Source organism: Triticum urartu, chromosome 6, assembly GCF_003073215.2.
Source record: "Triticum urartu cultivar G1812 chromosome 6, Tu2.1, whole genome shotgun sequence".
Lineage (NCBI taxonomy): Eukaryota > Viridiplantae > Streptophyta > Magnoliopsida > Poales > Poaceae > Triticum > Triticum urartu.
The window spans coordinates 415,925,659-415,944,812 of record NC_053027.1 but is presented as its reverse complement, the minus strand read 5'-3'; positions in this window follow the sequence as shown (position 1 = coordinate 415,944,812).

Sequence of the window (19,154 nt, the reverse complement as noted above, 5' to 3'; positions counted from 1 at the left end):
ATGCACATGACTGTGATGCATATACTTACCTTGTGGTCTTGAGTTGGCTTAGAAGGGAATGGAACTGAGTAAACAAGGTTAGATAACACAGATACATCTACTAGCCAGAGCAAACAAAAGAACCACAAAGGTACCAAGACTGGGATGACATGTAGAGTGTGAGTACTGAGTACTCTATTGGATATAGACATGCCCCCAAAGGTAAAGATGTGCAATAGAATCAGAGATTTCCTCCCCTTAGATGTCTTGCTCCCCCTGAATCTTGAATGGAATATTGGGAGAAGATAGGGAACAGAAAATCAGAGCAAAAAAAAAGACAACAGAGCTAATGCAAGCAATCAAATATGATCAAATATGAACTCCCCTCTTAAAGACATGTAACTTCTCTCCTCTTTAACACCAAGCATCTGGGGTTTTGTTACTCTCTTCCCCTTGAGTGTTCTCTCCCCCTATATAAATAATTAAGCATAGAGCTTTGATGTGATCTCTCTCTCCCCCTTTGACATCAATTTCCAAGAAGGGATCTTCTGCATTTTTGTTTTATTGCAGAAGGGTTTGGTCCTTGAGTCACAAAGCAAGTCGAATGTGATGCTGGTAGAGGACAAGAGTCATTGAGTGGAGCTGGAGCAAAATATGAATGCAGGAATAAGTGGCAAGTTGTCTTTCCTATAGTGAAATCGGTAGCACCAAGTTGTTTGCTTCGGTGGCACCGAGCGAATTCGGTTGGGCCGAAGGAAACAACCCGGTGTGACCGAGTCCATCACAGAGAAAACACTTCTTTCCTTAGATCACTAGGTACTTAAGATCTCACAAGGATTTTCAAGGAATTTGCTGAAAGATTTGCAATGAATTGGATGTAGAAAATGCAGAATAACAAGAAAGAAAAGAAATAAAAAGATCCAGATGAAGTTTTTTTTTGAAAGGGGAAAAAACATATGCATGAGACAAATGCAAGAGGAAACATAAGAGAACTTCATCTAGAAATGGGCGGTGACAAAGTCACCTATGTTAGAGTATATTGACTTAGGAGTCAAGTGAGGTCACTTGAACTTTGATCATACTCATCATTTAAGCTGAAAAATGGGGTTACCATTTTTCGTTTAAGCATCTTGATATATTCACATCTTGTTGAGTTGATTTAACCCATGACTTGGAGTAAAGCTTCTCTAAGATGGAATAACATACCTTGGGTGGTGGTGTTGATCTTGATCATGTAGTTGAACTTGTGTGGGTTGCTCAAGGTTGATGTAGCTCATCAAGAGTTGGGAGTACCACCTTGGAATTTTGAGTTCATCTTCCTACATGGGTTAGCTTTGCAAGGAAGAGCACTTGTGTATCCAAAATGACAATCATAAATCTTAATGTAGAATATGTCAAAGGATATGTTTGAAGAGTTTTGTGCTTCCTTGTCTTCAACCACCATTATGTAGAGACTTGATGATGTAGAGATTGCTCAAGATGTGAGTGAGTTGCAATCTCATGGATTTAGATTCATCCAAGTACCTACAAGGGTTAGATAGCATGCAAGGGTGCAAAAATATCCAAGACATATAGATAGCATCATGAAAGAAATATCAAGGATTAGTCAAAGGCTCATGCCTTGCATGTATCCAAATGGAGTTCCTACTCCAAGTTTGAAGCATCAATGATGTTCAATTCACCTCTCAAACGACAAAAGACTTTCTCATCAAACGGTTTGGTAAATATATCCGCTAATTGCTTATCGGTGCGAACATGCTTAAGATCAATGTCCCCTTTGGAAACATGATCTCGAAGGAAATGATGACGAACTTCAATATGCTTACTTAGAGAATGTTGCACTGGATTGTGAGCAATCTTAATAGCACTTTCATTGTCACAAAGAAATGGAACATGTTTCACATATATCCCATAATCTTTAAGAGTTTGGGTCATCCAAAGTGATTGAGCACAACATGATCCAGCAATAATGTATTCCGCTTCAGTGGTGGATAGGGATACCGAGTTCTGTTTCTTGGAGGACCAAGACACAAGAGATCTACCAAGAAATTGACAAGTACCCGAAGTGGACTTTCTATCAACCTTGTCTCAAGCATAGTCCAAATCGGAGTAACCAACAAGATCGAAAGAAGACCTCTTAGGATACCAAATGCCAAAATTTGGTGTGTGTATTAAGTATCTCACTATCTTTTTCACAGCCTTAACATGACACTCTTTAGGGGCCGCTTGATATCGTGCACACATGCACACACTTAGCATAATATCAGGATGAGAGGCACATAGATATAACAATGAACCAATCATAGAGCGGTAAACTTTTTGATCAACCGGTTCACCATCTTTGGTCAAATCAAGATGTCCACTAGTAGGCATGGGTGTAGACATACCTTTGCATTATTGCATATTGAACTTCTTGAATAAGTCCTTGGTGTACTTTTTTTGAGAGATAAAGGTACCTTCCTTAGATTGCTTGATTTGTAAACCAAGAAAGAATTTGAGCTCACTCATCATAGACATCTCAAACTTCTCTGACATTAGCTTTCCAAACTTCTCACTAAAATGAGGGTTAGTTGAACCAAATATAATATCATCAACATAAATTTGGCACACAAATAGTTCTCCATTAACCCTTTTAGTAAAAAGAGTAGAATCAATTTTACCAATTTCAAAGCCTTTTTCAATAAGAAACATGGTCAAGCATTTATACCACGCTCTAGGGGCTTGTTTAAGACCATAAAGGGCTTTGTGAAGTTTGTAAACATGATTAGGTTTCTTAGGATTGACAAAGCCGGGAGGTTGCTTAACGTAAACTTCCTCCTCAATTTCACCATTTAGAAAAGCACTTTTAATGTCCATTTGGTACAAGGTGATATCATGGTGATTAGCATAAGCAAGTAAGATGCGAATGGACTCAAGTCTAGCAACGGGAGCATATGTCTCACCATAGTCCATACCTTCGACTTGAGTGTAGCCTCGGGCGACTAGGCGAGCTTTGTTGTGGATGACTTGACCATATTCATCTTGCTTGTTGCGAAACACCCATTTGGTACCAATGATATTGTGGTTGTTGTCGGGCTTCTCGACCAATGTCCACACTTGATTTCTCTCAAAGTTGTGTATCTCTTCATGCATAGCATTAATACAATCCGGATCTTCCAATGCTTCTTCAACCTTCATAGGTTCAATGCTAGAGATGAATGAGTAATGTTCACAAAAGTTAGCCAAACGAGTTTTAGAGCGAGTGATTCTCCTGGTTTGGATATGATTGTAGATTTGCTCGACGGGATGATCTTTAGCGATTCTTGCTCGAACTCGTGGAAGCTTTGGCTTCTCTCGGGGTGGAACATCCTCTTCATCTTGATCTTCTTCTTGGCCTTCTTCATTGTTGACGTTGTCATTCTCTTGTCGTGGTGGAGAAGGAGGTTGTTGATGTTCATCTTGGTGTACTTCCTCGTTTTCTTCGTCTTGGTGTGCCCCACTTGTGGATGCTTCCGTATCAATTCTTGGTTCACCTTGTCGTGAGGTGGAAGCTTCCACTTGGATGGACGAGGTACCCTCCTTCACCACCGTTGGACGAATCGTGCCAATAGACAAGTCTTGGATTGCTTCCGAAGGGTCTTTGTCTCCTACATAAATTGGCAATTGCTCTACTTGCGAGCCGTTAGATTCATCAAACTTCACATCTACCGTCTCTTCAACCTTTCGAGTGAAATTGTTGTAGACACGGTAAGTGTGAGAGTTTGAGCCATAACCAAGTAGGAAACCTTCATGAGATTTAGGAGCAAATTTAGAACGACGATGCTTATAAAAAATGTAGCACTTTGAACCGAATACTCGAAAGTATCCAACTTGGGGTTTGTTACCAATGAGGAGCTCGTATGCTGTCTTGCCGAGTAGCTTGTGAAGATACAAGCAATTTGTTGCATGACAAGCTGTCTCAACCGCTTCCGCCCAAAAGTGTTTTGGAGTCTTGTACTCGTCAAGCATCGTTCTTGCCATCTCAATAAGAGTCCGATTCTTCCTCTCAACAAATCCATATTGTTGAGGTGCGTACGTAGCTGAGAACTCATGTGAAATCCCCTCTTCGTCAAGAACGGTATCCACATTTGCGTTCTTGAACTCCGTTCCATTGTCGCTCCGAACCTTCTTGATTTTCACGTCAAATTGATTTTGGGCCTTCCTAGCGAAGTTTTTGAAGATCTTTTGGACCTGCGATTTGTCATCAAGAAAGAACACCCACGTAAATCTTGAAAAATCATCAACTATGACTAGACCAAATGAGTTACCACCGAGACTCTTGTAGGCATTGGGGCCAAAGAGATCCATGTGAAGTAGCTCGAGTGGTCTTCTCGTGGTCATGATGTTCTTCGTGCGATGACTTCCTCCAACCTGTTTTCCTGCCTGACAAGCACTACAAAGTCTATCCTTGTCAAATATGACATCTTTTATTCCAAGGATATGATCACCTTTAATAAGCTTATCAAGATTTCGAATACCCACATGACCTAGTCTTCTATGCCACAACCAGCCTTTAGAAGATTTAGCAATTAAGCAAGTTCTAGGTTGAGCCTTTTTAGTGAAATCAACAATGTAAAGATCACCTCTACGTATACCGGTAAAGACCATTTTATGATTGTCTCTACGAAACACTTGGCAATCTACCTCAGTAAAGAGGACATTGAAACCGAAATCAGCAAGTCTAGATACTAAAAGTAAATTGTACCCAAGAGATTCAACGAGCATGACATTTTGTATGGAGCTATCATGTGAGATGGCCACCTTACCTAGGCTAACCACCTTACCCTTTGAGTTATCATCAAAGGTGACATACTTTCGAGGGCCGCCGTTTTCAGCAAGCTCACGAAACATATCTTTATCTCCGGTCATATGATCAGTACATCCACTAAAAGGACCCATTCCTTTCCTTTGGCCATGTAGCCTTGAAGATTTTCCATAAGACCAAAGTGTATCATCACATCATCAAGATCATAGTCACTATCATCATCCTCATCATAGTATCCATGTTCAACATCATCTTGTGATTGATCAACTCCTAGAGAGGGTAATTCATTAGATAAATGATCATTTCTATGGTTATCTTTATGAATTCTAATAGCTTCGGAAATGATATTGCTAATGATTCCAACATCACCTATGGCACACATGAGATTGGTACGCTCAAATAGACAATCACCAAAGCTAGGATCACTAGAATTCATCTTACTCAAGGCAATAGACTTATGAAGGATTTCGTCTAAATTTTTCAAGGAATAATTTGGAAATCGTTCCTCAAGAAATCTCCATATAGTATAGGCACAATCAAGAGTAGGCAAACTAGCAATCAAATTTTTGGGTAAACCTCTAATGATAAGATTGATAGTTCTAAGATTGTGAATCATGTCGAGATCCTCTTCGGGTGTAGGATGCAAAGGATCAATATGAGGTACACAAGGACTAGTAATGTACTTATTCAAATGATATTCATTGAAAATATCAAGCATTTCATTTTTCCACTCATAGAAGGACTCTCCATCAAGAATAGGCACTCTACGTCTAAGACTCCCCAAAGTAGACACATCCATCTTCCTCCAAAGGTGTTTAAACCAAGGCAATGGAAACCAGGCTCTGATACCAATTGAAAGGATCGAGAAGAGGTGTCTAGAGGGGGGTGAATAGACTCTAATCAAGAAAAGTTGTAGTTTTTAATTCTTTAGGTTCATGTGGAGTATTAGCACAAGTTTAAACATTCACAATACATATCAAGCAAGCATGCAAGCATACAAAGAGTATATGAGCAGCGGAAAGTAAAGCATGCAAGTTGCAAGAATGTAAAGAGAAGGGATTGGAGTGTGCAAACGCAATTTGGAGACACGGTGATTTTTTATTCGTGGTTCCGATAGGTGGTGCTATCGTACATCCATGTTGATGGAGACTTCAACCCATGAAGAGTAACGGTTGCGCGAGTCCACAAAGGGCTCCACCCACGAAGGGTCCACGAAGAAGCAACCTTGTCTATCCCACCATGGCCGTCGCCCATGAAGGACTTGCCTCACTAGGGTAGATCTTCACGAAGTAGGCGATCTCCTTGCCCTTACAAACTCCTTGGTTCAAATGCACAATCTTGTCAGAGGCTCCCAAGTGACACCTAGCCAATCTAGGAGACACCACTCTCCAAGAAGTAACAAATGGTGTGTTGATGATGAACTCCTTGCTCTTGTGCTTCAAATGATAGTCTCCCCAACACTCAACTCTCTCTCATAGGATTGGATTTGGTAGAAAGAAGATTTGAGTGGAAAGCAACTTGGGGAAGGCTAGAGATCAAGATTTATGTGGTTGGAATGGAATATCTTGACCGCAACACAAGTGTAGGTGGTTCTCTCTCAGAAAATATGTATTGGAAGTGTAGGCATGTTCTGATGGCTCTCTCCACGAATGAAGAGTGGGTGGAGGGGTATTTATAGACCCCACACAAAATCTAACCGTTACACACAAATCACCAAACTCGGTGGGACCGATTCAGAGAACTCGGTCAGACCGATTTGATTCATAATGTGACCGTTAGTTTCGGTGGGACCGACTGGATCAACTCGGTGGGACCGATGTTCTAGGGTTAGGGTAAATCCAAAACCCGGTTTGACCGATTACTCAAACTCGGTGGGACCAATTTGGGTAATAAGCGAAACAGAGAGTTGGCCAAGCAAACTCGGTGGGACCGATTGTATATCTCGGTGGGACTGAAAATATTGCAATAGGTAAGAGAGAGTTTTCAAGCCCATCTCGGTGAGACCGAGATCCCATCGGTGAGATCGAACTGATTGGGGTTTCTGGTAGTGGCTATGTCAACTGAACTCGGTGGCTCCGGATAGAAAGAATCGGTGGGGCCAAGTTTGACTTTTGGTTTGGGACAAATTTGGAAGTGAGAAAGTGGTTGAGGGCTTTGGAGCATATCACTAAGCACTTTGAGCAAGCAAGCCATTAAGAAACACCTCATCCCTTCTTAATAGTATTGGCTTTCCTATGGAATCAATGTGATCTTGGATCACTAAAATAGAAAATGTAGAGTCCTAAGCTTTGAGCTTGAGCCAATCCTTTGTCCTTAGCATATTGAAGGGGTTCCACATCCTCTAGTCCATGCCACTCCATTGTTGAAGTTGTCTGAAACATACTAGGTAGAAACATTAGTCCAACAAGAGATATGTTGACATTAATTACCAAAATCACCCAGGGAGCACTTGTGATTTCATGCTCTATCAGGATACTGCGCGAAAAATGGGCATTAACCCATCACAGATCAAGCCCACCAGGACTACCTTCAAAGGAGTCATACCAGGTGTAGAAGCCCGTTGTACGGGCAATCACACTAGAGGTTGTCTTCGTATGTCCGGATAACTTCCGAAGCGAGGAGTTAATCTTCGACATCGTCCCATTCCGCAGCGGCTATCACGCACTGCTCGGACGAACTGTGTTTGCTCGATTCAACGCAGTACCACACTATGCTTACCTCAAGCTCAAAATGCTCGGTCCGCGCGGCTTCATAACAGTCAACGGAAATACGGAATGCTCCCTCCATACAGAAAAGCGCACAACTGCCTTAGCAGCAGAAGTACAGAGCGGCCTTCCCAAGCAGAACCTTAATTCGACTGTCGAGCCCACAGACACCGTTAAGAGGGTCAGAGCTACTCTGGAGCAAGAGAGCTTGGCTCGTCAGGAGCTCAACTAGCAATCCGGCCTTCGTCTCAGTCCCGATAAAGCGGTGGCATTCGGGCCGCGCGTACATAACTACGCACTCAAAATCCCATGGGCATCGATGGAGGCATAGCCAGCTTGTGGTCCATAGTACGGCTCAACCGACATCGGATACACACATACTTTTAGTTTTACTTGTTTTCTTTTCAGTTCTCAATACCACAGGTCACATCTTATGGACTGGTCATCGGTCCTCTTGAAGGATAAACACACCAAGACGACGAGAAACGCAGACATACGGGGACTTTTTAGGTGATTCCGTTAACGATAACCATACCTGTTTTTCAGGACCCATTTGCAGCTCTCCCTTGGTTTTGGCATGTCAAATGGCCTGTTGCTTATCGCACCACATGTATCAATGTGCTTTGACATACTAATTAAATTATAATGAGAACAGTTTGTGGCTGGAGCTTTAGGACCCCAACTTTTTACCTTTGTACCTTTTCTATTTTCTTCCTCTTTTTCAGCTCCCCTGTGGATAACCCTATCAGGTAGCACCCATACACTTTGGTACGTTTGATGTTTGCCAGGGGCTGCATAGCACCTTATGGCAACAAAAGTCCGAACACTTTTTATAAGTATAGTTCGGCACCCCGAATTTAGCATTATATGCATTGGCTCCGAATCATGTCTTTGGTCATTAGTTGGGTTGCCCGGCTCCTGTGCTTGCTACCTTATATTCCGCTATATCAGCTAAGGTAGTAAAGGGAGAACTACTGTGATTGTGCCTTGGTTTATGCAAAGGAGCACCTCAGTAGAGAAAGCCAAAAACTGACTGTCATGATGCGGCGAGAGCCGTTCAGCTGTTCGGAGGTTACAAATCGTTGGAGATTTCTTCCGCATTACACGAAGGATTGGTACTTCCCGATCAGATGCTCATAGCACTCTAGCTCGGATACTAGGGGCTGCGCCCATGTTTTTATTGTCGAACTCCTATGGCTAAGTGAGGGCGTTACAGCCGCATAGTCTGGTTGCCTGGTTCGTTGCGCTAAACAACTCCTTCAAGGACCATCTAATTGGATCAAGATTGTTTAGATTCCATCCCGAACACCCCCGTACAACCTACGTGGGGGCAAAAGCCGACGAATGGTTAACCCTCAGATTTCATGCAACACGGTTGCATAGGAAGTAAAAATTAAAAAACATAACAAGCATTATATTGCACAATCACTTTGTTTTATCATACAAGGTAGAGGGAGCTCGAATACATTCATTCAAATATAGTGTCTTTCGCACAATGATACGCAACAATGCGGGACCCCTCCAAGACATCACCGAAGTATCACTCGGGTGTGAGGTGCTCCTTGCCCTCCGGCGGCCCTCTGGTCGCTAGTTTGACAGTGTCAAGCTTCGCCCACCAAACCTTGCAATAGGAGAAGGCCAGACATGCGCCCTCGATGCAGACGGACCGCCTGACGATGTCCAGCCGAGGACAGGCATCCACTAGTCGCTTCACGAGGCTGAAGTAACTGCCGGGTATAGCTTTGACTGGACACAACTGGATTATTAAATCCTTCATGGCTAGTTCGGCTGCCCTATCCAGCTCGACCAGCTGTTTTAGCTGATCACTGAAGGACATCGGATGTTCTAGCGCAAGATATTGCGACCAAAACAGCTTCTCTACGGAGCTCCCTTCTTCGGCTCGGTAGAATTCTGCGGCGTCAGCCACACTGCACGGCAGATCAGTAAAAGCCCCTGGAGAACTCCGAATCTGGGTTAGTAAACAATATTTCATCTTCACATTATTGCTTTGCATATTGAATGTCTTACCCGCCACAATCTTCCTGGCCTCCTGGATCTCCTGGAGGGCGCCCTAGGCCTCATTTCGGGCTGCCTCCCCACTCTGGCGAGCCTTGGCGAGTTCGGTCCCTTGAACCGATGCATCGCGCTCCAAGGCCTCGCACTTCTTCACCGCGTCCTCGAGCTCCGGTTGGACCTCGTTGACCCGGGCCTTGAACTTCTTCCGAGCGGTCTGCTCCTTGACAGCCTTCCCTTCGGCTTCAACCAGGGCCTGTTTCAGGGCCTCGACCTCGGCCGTCACCTCTGTACACATCATGGCATTTCGGTCATTGCATATCATTTTTCTTTTTCCGAATACATAACAGGTTATTACTTACCTTGTTTTTCCTGGAGCTGCCTCTTCACCTGGCCCAGCTCTTCCTCATCCTCCGCCAGTTTCTGCTTCAGTCCGGAGACTTCGACAGTATGCGAGGCTGCAGCCAACAGCGGCGCATGTGTTTACATTTCAGAACAAATTAGTTAGTTTCCTGTAATAGGAGATTGATCCTCTATCTGGATTTTTCTTTTCGGACACCGGACAGTGTCTCAGGGGCTACTATCTACATTGGGATTTTCTCTTTTCTGCGTCGCTTACCTCAAAACCTGTCAGCAGGCTGCTGCAGGCTTCAGTTTGTCTGCTCTTGGCGGACTGAACCCTTTCAATTACCGTGCCCATAAGGACAGGTTGCTCATCCACAATGGAAGCGCCTCGCAGCGCCTCCAGCAGATTATCCGGTGCCCCTGGTTGGACAGGGTCACCGGCGGAATAGGCATCCCCCTTCTTTCGAAGGAGGTTGCGTGCCAAATTCCGGAGCTGCATCAGTCTCCGGAATTGAGTCCGGTTGAGGGACGAATTGAATACGGCCCTCCCCACCAGTCTCCATGGGGATTGATTCCCTTTGGTGTCCGGCTACGGGGGTTTCGCCTTCAGGCACCTCCTGAGCCTCTCCCCCGCATGGAACAGTCCTTCAGGACAGCACCTCCGCATCGTCCTTGGCCTGGGGGGAGTGAGCGGCTTGTGGTGAAATGCTGGCCATCGCCTTGGAATCCAGCGAGCCTCCTAACAAGGATCGCGGGGAGCTGTTGCGGGCCGGACTACAATAACATAACCGATCATATCAATACAATGAGGAGGAGAAACTTTATGGGCGGATGTAAGTCTTAGCACTTACGATGCGGCCTGCGGCTTAGTGCGGGCCGTTGCTCCGGACTGCTTTCAACGTCCCATGGGGAGCTGCCCACGAGTGGGCCTTTCCCCTTCTTGGGCGCCTCCGCCTCCAGAATGGTGGAGGTAGCCCTCTTCTTCTTCCCCTCATCAGGGGAAGGGTTGTTTTCCTCCTCCTCATCATCATCGTCATCTTCGGCGGCGGAAGAAGGAGTCTTGTCTTCGGACGTTGCATCCGAAGCACCCTTGCGGCGGGGGCCACTCCGGACCCCCTTGGCCTTCCCTGTGGCCTTCTTCTCCGGTGCCTTGTAGGGCACCGACACCAGCATCTTCTCTAAACGCGGGATGACTGGTTCTTCAGGCAGCAGGGCCGGACATTCGATCCGCTTCGCCCTCTCCATCCAGTCCTGAAGAAACGATGACGATAAAAGCTTAGTCATCATCCTGGAGACAGGCAAGTAAGGGATGTAGTAAGAATAACATACCTCATTGGCGAGGTGGTTGATGTCATGCCTGTGGTCCGAATCTGTGGCCGGTAGTGTTTCGTTGCCCTTAAAAAGCAACCTCCAGGCATCTTCATGAGTGGTTTCGAAGAGCCTCTTTAGGGTATGGTGCTTCTTCGGATTGAACTCCCATAGAGGGCGGCTTCGGCTTTGGCATGGAAGAATCTGACAAACTAGCATCACCTGGATTATATCGACGAGTTTGATATCTCTATCCACCATGCTTTGAAGGCGCGTTTGCAGCGCTGTCGGCTCGTCTGGCGAACACCAGTTCGGGCCCTTCTTGACCCAGGAGGTGAGTCGCATGGGAGTGCCAGAGTTGAATTCGGCAGTTGCGGCCCAGGTGGTACAGCGGGGTTCTGTGATATAGAACCAATGTTTCTGCCATTCTTTTACAGTCTCCACGGAAGTGCCTTTCAGCCAGGAGACATTGGCCAACTTGCTCACCATGGCGCCTCCGCACTCCGCGTGCTGGCCATCCACCACCTTTGGCTTCACTTTGAAGACCTTGAGCCACAGCCTGGATGCGGAGGAAGGCTTCACACACGACGATGAACGTCGAGATGTTGAGGAGGGAGCTCGGGGATAGATCATGGAAGTCTATCCCATAGTAGAACATTAGCCCACGGACGAAGGGGAGGAGTGGAAACCCTAACCCGCGGAGGAAATGAGGGATGAATACTACCCTCTCGTTGGGCTTCGACGTGGGAACGATTTGTCCCTGGGGCGGAAGGCGGTGGGCGATTCCCTTCGCCAGGTAACGGCGCCAGAAAAGAGCTTGATATCTGTAACGCCCTCGATGCGGCTATATCTCCCACGTGTCAAAGCACGACTTAGAGGCATAACCGCATTGAAAGCAATGTCGCAAGTGAGGTAATCTTCACACAACCCATGTAATACATAAGGGAAAGAGATACATACTTGGCTTACAATCGCCACTTCACACAATACATGAATAAAGCATTACATCAACCAGATACAATCAAGGTCCGACTACGGAACCAAAATAAATGAAGACTACCCCAAATGCTACACATATCCCCGATCAACCCAACTGGGCTCCACTATTGATCGACTAGAACGAAACAACATAAAGGACAAGATCTTCATAGAGCTCCTCCTTGAGCTTGGTTGTGTCATCTGCACGGTATCATCGGCACCTGCAAAACTGGTTTTGGAAGTATCTTTGAGTCAGGGGGACTCAGCAATCTCACACCCTCGCGATCAAGACTATTTAAGCTTATAGGTAAGGTAATGGTATGAGGTGGAGCTGCAGCAAGCGACTAGCATATATGGTGGCTAACATACGCAAATGAGAGCGAGAAGAGAAGGCAAAGCACGCTCGAACAACTATGATCAAGAAGTGATCCTAGAACAACCTACGTCAAGCATTACTCCAACACCGTGTTCACTTCCCGGACTCTGCCGGAAAGAGACCATCACGGTTACACACATGGTTGATGTATTTTAATTAAGTTAAACTTCAAGTTTTCTACAACCGGACATTAACAAATTCCCATCTGCCCATAACCGCGGGCACGGCTTTCAAAAGTTCAAATCCCTGCAGGGGTGTCCCAACTTAGCCCATCACAAGCTCTCATGGTCAACGAAGGATATTCCTTCTCCCAAGACAATCCGATTAGGCTCGGCATCCCGGTTACAAGACATCCTCGACAATGGTAAAACAAGTCCAGCAACACCGCCCGAATGTGCCGACAAATCCCGATAGGAGCTGCACATATCTTGTTCTCAGGGCACACTCAGATAGGTCAAGCTACGAGTAAAACCAGCCCTCGAGTTTCCCCGAGGTGGCCCCGCAGGCTGCCCGTTTCGGACCAACACTTAGAGAAGCACTGGCCCGGGGGGGTTAAAATAAAGATGACCCTTGGGTCCGCGAAACCCAAGGGAAAAAGGCTAGATGGCGAATGGTAAAACCAATGTTGGGCATTGCCGGAGGAGTTTTATTCAAGGCGAACTGTCAAGGGGTTCCCATTATAACCCAACCGCGTGAGGAACGCAAAATCCGGGAACATAACACCGATATGACGGAAACTAGGGCGGCAAGAGTGGAACAAAACACCAGGCATAAGGCCGGGCCTTCCACCCTTTACCAAGTATATAGATGCATTAATTAAATAAGAGATATTGTGATATCCCAACAAAAATCCATGTTCCAAACATGGAACAAGCTCCAATCTTCACCTGCAACTAACAACGCTATAAGAGGGGCTAAGCAAAGCGGTAACATAGCCAAACAACGGTTTGCTAGGACAAGGTGGGTTAGAGGCTTGGTTCAACAATATGGGAGGCATGATAAGCAAGTGGTAGGTATCACAGCATAGGCATAGCAAAAGAGCGGGCAACTAGCAAGCAAAGATAGAAGTGATTTCGAGGGTATGGTCATCTTGCCTGAAATCCCGCAAGGAAGAAGAACGAGTCCATGAAGAAGACAAATGGACGTAGCCAACGTATCGTCACAAACGCAATGTTTCCGGATTACCGAGAAGAAGTACACCGGAAAGAAAGCAAACAACATAGTAAACAAACATCACATAAGCATGGCATGATGCACAACCAAGTATGATGCATGTCCGGTTTAAAGAGGCATGGCATGGCAAAGTGCACAAACAACCCTACAAATTAAGTGGAGCTCAATATGCAACTCCGTTGCATATTGACGAAACACCATCTGACTTATTTAGTTCGATCTTGTTTATGTACCCAACAATATTAAATGTTGTTAAACATGGCAAGAGGGTGAAGCAAAAGAAAACTACCTATCTAGGCAAGTTTAAATGAGGCCGGAACAACAAACAACAAGTCCGGAAACTCCTCATGTGCATATTTTAGGTTTTGGTACTGTTCTGCCCTAAAACATATTTTAGAGTTGTTAAACATGCAAAGTAAGACCACCATGTTAAACTAGGCATTTTTCCACCCCATTTACATATAAAGTTTATTAAGTTCGGAGTTACGATTATTTAGTTATGAAATAAAGTATTTTAACATGGCAATAGGAGCAAATTTAACCAAACATCATTTTAAACATTTTAACCATGGATGAAAATGACATATTTATGAAACTAGACAAGATTCTAAGCATTTTTCATATATAAAGTTTTCACATGTGATGCTTAGTTTGTGAGATATTAAATGTATGAACATGAGGGTCTTTTCTATAAAACTGGCACTCTCTGGAAAAAGCTAAAATCACAGATCTGAAAAAAAACAAATGGGCCGAATCTGAACAGTGCACTGGACGCTGGGTCTGCGGTGGCTCACCAAGGCCAATCATCAACTGGGCCGGCTCTGTGGGTTGCAGCTGGCAGGCCACGGTGGAGGGGAGCGGCTGGGCCGGATCGACTTGCTCGGTCGCGGGCAGGGCACGGTGAGGCACGAAGCGAGGTTGGCCCAGACGCTCGATCGGGAAGCAGCGAACGGCTGGTCAACACGCTCGTCGTCCTGCTCGTTCCCTTCGGGCAAAACAGGGGCGCGGCTCTCAGCGCGAAGCAGGAAAGGTCGCCGGCGACGCTTGGCGACGGGGACGGCTGGAGGCGGACGAGAGGGCGGCGGGAAGGCGGATCTCCAGGACAACGGATCCGGCCGGCGTCGAGGAGCTCCGGGCGGCACGTGGCTGGGTCAACGCAAGCGCTGGAGGCGGCTTCAGGTCGGGGCGCTCGTCTCCCTGGAGAAGAAAACGCAGCAGGAGGAGGAAGGAAACGGCGGCGCGGGATCCAGCTGACGTGAGGTCCAGGACGGCAGCAGGCGGTGGATCCGGGCGGGGGACATCCAATCTCGCCGGAGGCGGGGCGTGGAATGAGGTAGCAACGAAGCTTTAGGTCGGGCGGCCATGGCTTCGGTCCCTGACAGAGAGAAATGGGAGAGGGGAGTGAGGCGAAGGGAGAGGCAACCGGCGGTGAGGAAGGCATGCTGGACATGTGGCCGCCGGCGGCGACGCTTGGAGGGAGGTCCGGCGACCTGGGGAAAATCCGGGCGGCGAGGAGCTCCTTGCAGCATGGGATCCCGCCTCCTGGCGGCTTGCATGGGCTGCAGGAGGGAGTCGCGGGGTCACGAGGCCGAGGCAGGGGTGCTCGGGCAGAGGAGCAGATGCTCCTGGACGAGGGGAGGCGCAGGAGATCAGGTGCCGCGGTGATCTGCTCCCCGGCGAGCTCAGGCGAGGTAGAGGGGATCCACGGGCGCGTGGGGACTGCAGTGGTTGGTCGGGGATGCAAATCGAGAAGGGGGTTAGGTCGGCCTGGTGGAGTGGATGGATTGGATCGGGGATCCCGAGGAAGATGCGGCGGCGGCTGAAGGGACAAGTCCCTAGATTTTAGGGTTGCTGATTTATATAGTAGGTGGGTTAGGTTAGGGACTAATCCGGTCCCTTCGATTTAGATCGGACGCTCGAGATAAATAGGCTAGGGAGACCAAAATAAAAACGGAGATATTTTGTAGATGTTTGGGGATGAACCAGACACAACAGTGACGGCTGCTTGGGTCGGGTCCGGGACAACTTTTCGGACGCGCGCGCAAGGAGGGCCGCGGGCTGACGAGAGAGGTTAGGTAGGACCTGGCGGTAGGTAGTGGACTGAGTAGACGGTCTCGAGCTGAGAGAAGAGAAGAGAGAGGCCCGGCGACTGTTTCCGGACCGAAAACGCCCGATGATAGACCGGCTATACTACCGCTGTAGTTTAACGGTTGGGCTATCGAACGAACTCCGAATGCGACGAAACTTGACAGGCGGTCTACCTACACTATAATAAGACCGCACGCCAACTTTCATCCCATTCCGAGACATTTTCCGGCCACTTATAAAATAATATTTCGGACATGCCACGGGCGCGTGCAAGTGTGTCTGGGCTCGGAATGGACAACAGAAGGAACTGGGGGAACCCGGACGGATGCAGGTTTTGAAAAACATGATGATGCAATGCACATGATGACATGACAAGACGCAACACGCAAGTAAATGACATGACAACGTCAGCGAATAACTGGAAGACATCTGGCGCAACGGTCTCGGGGCGTCACAATATCTACTACACAACCTTATTCTTGTAGACGTTGTTGGGCCTCCAAGTGCTGAGGTTTGTAGGACAGTAGCAAATTTCCCTCAAGTGGATGACCTAAGGTTTATCAATCCGTAGGAGGCATAGGATGAAGATGGTCTCTCTCAAGCAACCCTGCAACCAAATAACAAAGAGTCTCTTGTGTCCCCAACACACCCAATACAATGGTAAATTGTATAGGTGCACTAGTTCGGCGAAGATATGGTGATACAAGTGGTATATGGATAGTAGATAATGGTTTTTGTAATCTGAAATTATAAAAACAGCAAGGTAACTAATGATAAAAGTGAGCGTAAACGGTATTGCAATGCTAGGAAACAAGACCTAGGGTTCATACTTTCACCAGTGCAAGTCCTCTCAACAATAATAACATAATTGGATCACATAACTATCCCTCAACATGCAACAAAGAGTCACTCCAAAGTCACTAATAGCGGAGAACAAACGAAGAGATTATGATAGGGTACGAAACCACCTCAAAGTTATTCTTTCCAATCAATCTGTTGGGCTGTTCCTATAAATGTCACAAACAGCCCTAGAGTTCGTACTAGAATAATACCTTAAGACACAAATCAACAAAAACCCTAATGTCACCTAGATACTCCAATGTCACCTCAAGTATCCGCGGGTATGATTATACGATATGCATCACACAATCTCAGATTCATCTATTCAACCAACACATAGAACCTCAAAGAGTGCCCCAAAGTTTCTACCGAAGAATCACGATGAAAACGTGTGCCAACCCCTATGCATAGGTTCATGGGCGGAACCCGCAAGTTGATCACCAAAACATACATCAAGTGAATCACGTGATATCCCATTGTCACCACAAATATGCACGGCAAGACATACATCAAGTGTTCTCAAATCTTTAAAGACTCAATCCGATAAGATAACTTCAAAGGGGAAACTCAATCCATTACAAGAGAGTAGAGGGGGAGAAGAAACATAAGATCCAACTACAATAGCAAAGCTCGCGATACATCAAGATCGTGCCACCTCAAGAACACAAGAGAGAGAGAGATCAAACACATAGCTACTGGTACATACCCTCAGACCCGAGGGAGAACTACTCCCTCCTCGTCATGGAGAGCACCGGGATGATGAAGATGGCCACCGGAGAGGGATTCCCCCTCCGGCAGGGTGCCGGAGCGGGTCTAGATTGGCTTTTGGTGGCTACGGAGGCTTCTGGCGGCGGGACTCCCAATCTATTGTGATCCCCGATCATTTTAGCGTATATGGGTATATATAGGAGGAATAAATACGTCAGGGGAGCCACGAGGGGCCCACGAGGGTGGAGGGCGCGCCCCCCTGCCTTGTGGCTTCCTCATTGCTTCCCTTACGTGCACTCCAAGTCTCCCGGGTTGCGTTCCTTCCAAAAATAAGTTCCGTGAAGTTTCAGGTCAATTGGACTCCGTTTGATTTTCCTTTTCTGCGATACTCTAAAACAAGGAAAAAACAGAAACTGGCACTGGGCTCTGGGTTAATAGGTTAGTCCCAAAAATAATATAAAAGTGTATAATAAAGCCCATAAACATCCAAAACAGATAATATAATAGCATGGAACAATCAAAAATTATAGATACGTTGGAGACGTATCAACTAAGGCCAACTCCACCGCGTGACCCCATCCCGTTCGGCCCCGTCCGTTTGGGGTAAAAGGGACAAACGAGGCGGCCCAGCGCGCGACGGCCTGGACCCATCTGGTCAGTTTTGTGTCCGGGCCGACCCATTTCGAGCGCAAACTTGCGCCGGGTTTGGGTCGCGGCGGACACCAAACGGACGCGTCGCTCATCCGCGTCGGGGCCCATGGCATGCGGCCACCTACCTCCCACCGCCTGACATCAATGCGCATGCGCGGCCGGCCCTGCCTGTCATCCACGCAGGCAAACGGTCGTGGTCCTTCTTAAATGGGAACCCGTGGACCGGTCGTCTTCCACACCCCCCCCCCACTCCACCCCGCGGCCTCCTCGAAACCCGACAACCCCAAATCCTAGCCTCGCCTCGAACTCGCCGGCCGGCCACTGAGGGAGTCCTGGACTAAGGGGTCCTCGGGCGTCTGGCCTGTTAGTTATGGGCCGGACTGATGGGCTATGAAGACACGAAGACCGAAGACTACACCCATGTCCGGATGGGACTCTCCTTGACTTGGAAGGAAAGCTTGGCGACTAAATATATAGATTCCTTTCTTTGTAACCGACCTTGTGTAACCCTAGATCCTCCCGGTGTCTATATAAACCGGAGGACTTAGTCCAGAAGATAGACATTATCATAGCCATGCAGGCTAGACCTCTAGGGTTTAGCCATTACGATCTCGTGGTAGATCAACTCTTGTAATACTCATATTCATCAAGATCAAATCAAGCAGGACGTAGGGTATTACCTCCATAGAAAGGGCCCGAACCTGGGTAAAACATTGTGTCCCCTGTCTCCTGTTGCCATCGACCTTAGACGCACAGTTCGGGACCCTCTACCCGAGATCCGCCGGTTTTGTCACCGACAGCCACCTCGCAGCCATGGGGCTATGGAACTACGGCCGCGAGGGGAAGCACGACCGTGAGGCTGGCTCCTCGTCGGGGCGCCGATGCGGCTCCATGAAGAAGGAGGAGCCCGCATCACCACCGGGTCAGGCCCCCGCGCCGCCCGCGTTCTCCTTCACGCCCACGGCCGCCGGCGAGCGCGACCGGCACTACATCGAGGCAGCCGTATGCCGCCGCTATTGGGAGACGAGGACGCCGCTACCCTGGAGCAACGTCCACCTCACCAACAACTGGCACTTGTCGGCCGACCGCGTGTCGATCCCGCTGGTCCCGCTGAGCGGCCGTGCGCGCCGCCAGGAGATCGAGCGCCTCCGCCGCCTCCTCCCGGACGACCTCTACTACGACGAGAGGTACGCCCCCGACTCGCCCC